The sequence below is a fragment of the Xiphophorus maculatus genome, chromosome 3 (genome assembly GCF_002775205.1).
Source record: "Xiphophorus maculatus strain JP 163 A chromosome 3, X_maculatus-5.0-male, whole genome shotgun sequence".
Classification (NCBI taxonomy): Eukaryota; Metazoa; Chordata; class Actinopteri; order Cyprinodontiformes; family Poeciliidae; genus Xiphophorus; species Xiphophorus maculatus.
The window spans coordinates 19298686-19304269 of NC_036445.1; positions in this window are offsets into that span (position 1 = coordinate 19298686).

Sequence of the window (5584 nt, forward strand, 5' to 3'; positions counted from 1 at the left end):
ACGGAGACTAATAAAAATTCTGTGGGCCGAACAGAAATGAAATAATTTATTCCTGGAATGGAGTGGAGGGGCGCTGGAAACAGTACAGGGAAGGGCAAGGGAATGGATCAAGGTTGCGTTCAGTGTGGCCCTGCACTTTTTCATATTCCACGCCACACCCTGGGAGGAAATTCAATTGCCCCTCTCCCTTCCTTTTTTTTCTCTCTCGCGCAAGGAAGTGAGAAAAAAAGGGGGAAAAAAGATATAATCAGTCCTTAAATTCAAAGTGAATGCAAGGGGGAGGAATTTACAGTTCAAAGAAGATAAATATATCTTTTTAAAGATCAGTTGGTTCTCTGAGGCACTTCCTTTAGGACTTGAGGAACCAACAAGTAACAATAATAAACCTCTAAGACATTTTAATTCTGTAAAAATTAAAGATGCACAATGAAACAACATAGTGTTTCCTTTTTCAGTTTGATATTGATGAAGGATATTGATTCTTCAGATGCTGGAACATCAAACAGCACCTGTAAGGAAGCAGCACCTGTCTCATCTCTTGACAGCGAAGCAGCAGGGAGACTGGCCTAAGGTAGACAGTGCAACACTTTGGTCGGCATAAATGTCCATCTCCCAGCCTGAATTCAGTCTTCATGGTGACCAATGGTGCTGGTTGTTGTCCCACTTCCCTAATTATTTCTAATTTTATTTCTAATTTTATTTCAGACTTTTATCCAGTTCAGTGTCTCTCATATTAACCAGATCTTGTTTATTTTGAACTAAAATCAATGAATTATGCTTCAACTTGCATGTTGATAATGTTATCACCAAGCTTTTTAAAATCTGGAATTTGCTTATTTGCATCTGTTTAATTCACTCTTGTTCTACTTGCAAAAACTAACTTTTAACAAATGACTTTCATACAGCCAAATTGGAAAAAACATATTCTCATTCACATTTTTGAATTTTACTGGAAACGATGGTGAACTCAGTGTATTTATTAAGACTGTTTTTAATTGCAGCCACCTGCAGGGTTCCTCTGATAAAATCCTGGTTCATTTTTAACATAATGACATGGACATAAACTTCACTAAAGTAACTGAACTGCAGACATGCATAAAGCGTTATTGCTGGAAAGAAACAGAGGAGGAAGTTGATATTTTTCAAAATAAAATAATCTACAAATTGAAGTTAAAATGACAACCTTGACAGATAATGTGGCTCACGAGCCACATATTAGCCACTCCTGCCCTAGCTAATGTTCCCCCCAGATTACCAAGGCTTCCACTGTAGTCGCCAAGCTCTTAGCTGTCAGGATAGATATTAGAAATCTTTTCTGCAACAAAAAAAAAGTTTTTTCTTGACTTTCATTCACTTTTTAAGAAAACAATTTCAGGAAGAGCTGCGCTCAGCTAAAGTTGACACAAAAAGATCCAGTACTATTAAGTCTGCAAGGTTAACACAAATGCATTCAAATGAACATGCATAGCCCTGACATTTACTTTGTTCATTGTTTCCTTCCTTAAGGTCAGCTCTAAGATGTGTCTAGCCTCCCTCTTCCAGCTCACCACATTTCATACCTTCCCACTTGGCCGGCCAGGCCGCTACCTCAGATGTTGACCTTGTAGGGCTAAAAGGATTCCTCAAATGACTCCTTTATTCTACTTAAGCTCACGGCCTTTTTCTATGTTGCATTGGAGGTGGGGGGCAGTTATTGCAGCTGCAAACTTGCTCCACTAAAGGAAGTACTCAAGACCACTTAGGGGAGTTGACCACCAAATCATATGGGAGCATATTGTCAGAAAAGACAGGATGTCATTTAACAGAATGTCCATTTGGCAGAAGATGAGGTCTGTTACAATATTTTTTTGTATAATACTTTTACAATATTATTGAAAAGCAGCATATTTGCATAGGTAATATTACCTACTCCAGACTCCCCCTAGTGGCCTGGAGCACTGGAGTTTCTGCTATTTGCAACGTTTTCCCATTTGCTTCTATTTCCTGTGATTGCAGCATTTTTCTGTTGCATTTGTTTTTTGTGTGTTTTGGAGTCCACAAACTCCAAAACAATTGTTTGTTGTGCTTTGCACCTGCTTGCTGCATGCTTGTACCTGTCGGCCACTGTAGCTGGAGGAAGATTGGCAATAATGAGAGAAAAATTAGTGACGTTTCTCTATCAAACGAAAGAGAAGTGAACCCATCTTACCGGTCAAATCTTTGGTGCAAAAAGAAAATTCAAACTGGAATACAGATATGTTTGAGTTAGGAAAATGTCTAATGAGAGCCTGTATTAATGCACCCAAAACATGTAATAATCTGATGGCTCGTCAGTGCACAGACTTTTAATAATCTCAGAGAGATGACTGACAAATTCTTAGAAAGAAATCACAAATGGGAAAACTGCATTTAGTGATGAATATTTATGGGGGACTCCACTGCCTCAGATTGATTTGGTGTCAAAGAAACCTCCTTCCTTAGATCAAGATAAAACATTTGGATTACCTGTTACACTCAGGTACGACAGAGACCTGAGAGTTTGTATTTTAGTTACAAACTCTGGAACCTTATGAGGACAAACCAAAGCCTTTGTGTGTGCAAATACAGTTACTGCAGGTGCTTTGATTGCATTGGTTACCTTAGAATTAGTTAATATTTCTTATTTAAACAGTGTTGTATAATACCGAGTTCTCTTTACCTCAGTGGCAAAAGCAGCCATTGTTTTTTTCTTCTAATAATTTGGAGAGAGTTTGACTTTAACAACTGGCTCTGCTCCATTGATTTGATTGGTTGAAGCCAGGCTGTGACAGACGACCAACAGATGGCTCATCCAATCATTTGCCAAGCATTTTCAGAAAAAGTCTGCCCTTTTAAAACACTTTCTATTCCATCTTTTCCAGATGGCTCTTTCTAACAAACCACTTGGCACATAAGGTAACTTGGGACCTTCACACTTCTTCACCAAAAAACCCCCTTTGTGTTTTTATTGTGAACAACACATGATCCAGCTAGGGGCAGAAAGCCATCAAGCTTTTACTACGCTGCAGAAGAAAAAGCAGGTTCTCGGATAACTGTTGAACATGTAACTGAGTAGAAACTCCCTGAAGGGTCTATTTGTTTATCAAAATGCATGCCAGATGGAGGAAGGTGCCAGTCACACTGACTGAAAACAACAGAATGTAAATTGTAAAAAAAAAAAGGAAATGAAAAAAGTCTTACTTAACATTGTTTTCACCAGATTTCAATGCTGCAGTGATGAAAGCCAATTTCAGTTTCAGATTTACTGTGAATCTGACACTACCCCTCTGAGATTCTCACAGACCTTCAGTCTCAAAGTCTGCATGTTTTTGCTTGCATTCAAAAAACATAATAAAAATACTGACTCTTTAACTATTTTATTCAATTGTTAAGTTTATAGACTGCTTTGAGGTCGCAAACTGTCAAAATTACACTTTTACATAGTAAGTAATGATCACCTGAGACACCGAGAGCGTGACAAACAATTTCTCCTAAACCTGTTTCTCCAGTCTGTCCCTTTCTTTATGCATAACACTTTCTGTTTCTTGAAAACTAAAACCATTCCCTGGAAACATACCCACCAGTCTGCTAATCAAAACAGTTCGGGATGCCCATAAATCATGTACAAACTGCCAATAAATATAAAAACAGTCCCTGCTTGAGCATGTATGTGTAACGAATAAGCACTCTGATGCAGATAGAATGCTTATTTATAGCCGAGCTTTTATTTTAGTTTTTATCCTATGAGTTTCATTTCTCTAATAACTTAAAGCTTTTAAACATGTTACTTACAAGATTTAGAGTTAATAGTGTAACATTAGCGTAAATACAAAGCAAGAGTATTTATATGTATGTGAAATGCATATAAATACCGTGGTCTAGAGTTACCTTTGCTTATCATGCTATTCAGGAAGGTTTTGGCTCGCAGACATAAACAAGTTGGTTCAAAGTCTCCATATCAGTATGTAAAACAAAAACTAAAGATCTTGTCAGGATGGTAGATGAGGCTTGTAAGAAAGTCACAGTTACTGACATGGGCTGAGAGGCCTCTCCAAAACAATACTCCATATGCAAGAGTAAAAGCCAGATTAAAGTCGGCAAATGCATGCAAGCGTAAAAAAGTAAAGATTTTGGAGATATGTTGAGTAGCATTCTGTCGAAATTAATGTTTGGCCATAATGACCACATTTGGATTAAAAAGAAGGAAGATTGGACACCTAAGAACACCCTATCTAATGTGGAGTACAGTGGTTGCAGCATTATGTAGTTATTATTTCAAAAGTCCTGGTCTTTTGTATGTTCTCTATGGAACACAAAGATTTCTCATCTTGCAAACCTGACATAAAAGATTAACTTCTGTTGTCTTTTTAAGATTGTACAGGCATCCACTTTTATATCTAGAACATCCTAATTGTAAGACTTATTACTAGGAATAATAGTTGGGGTGTCTTAATTTATTCCTCATCAGAAATAGTCTTTTTAAAGAATATTTTAGATACAACTTTAGATGGGCCTCTCTTATATTCTTCATCTGTACTAATTGTATCTATTTTTGTAAATTGGCAACAAATATCCAATCTCCAATTATGTTTACAAAACACTCAGACCTTTATGCTTTCATTGAATGTCCTAATTTATTTGTTTGATCACACTACCTTGTAACTTTCAGAATTACCTGAAGCAGAAACTTTGAGGGATTTTCACAAAAATTGGACAATATAATGTGGCTATGCAAAATAAAAGCAGGTCAAGCTGAATATTAGTTATAATTTGTATCTGTACATGTGCCTACATTTTTATAATAACGGTGCCTCTTCTGGTTAAAAATACAACTACACTCAAAGAAACAAAACAAAAATGAAAAAAACAAAGAAAGAGAAAGTGAAATTGCCAGTGGGCAAAACAACTGTATTTCCACTCCATCTTTGTACATCTTATTGGTGTATGTTTGTGTGGTTTCTGTATGAGATTGTAAGAATACACAAAGTTACTTGTTGGGTTTGTAGCTCAGAGTTAATAAATCCACAACTAAAGAAAAACAAAGAACCAAGTCACATCAGATTTCACGAACAAACATAAAAAAAACTTTGAATAACACTTACTCACTCTTTCACACACAGTCAAGCACAGACGCACACCACTAAAGCAATGTGCCTGTACAATACATCCAACCTGTCCTAATCACAGGAAGAGAAAATGTTCCCACACTGTAAATATTATGCAACTGCTCTCAGACAATGTAAACCTTTGTATGCAACAAAAGCGTATCAATACGGACTTGAAGTAAATACAGTAACACATACCATCACATGCCTCATAAACCGTAATGTCGCCACTCCAGTATTTCCATAGACTGCAGGCCAAGCAGAGACAGGAGGGAAGGGAGAAGAGCGCGTGATGATGAATTGATTGATGAATGCAAATGAAGATGAATGCATTTGGCAAATACAGATAACAAGAGAAATATGAAGAGCACAACAGCTGGTTTCACCATTTCACCGTGGCAGAAAATATGAATAGGTGATGTGTATCTGGCTTATTAATGCCACTGCAGCAGCAGCAAACGCATCACTAAACCAGATACGGC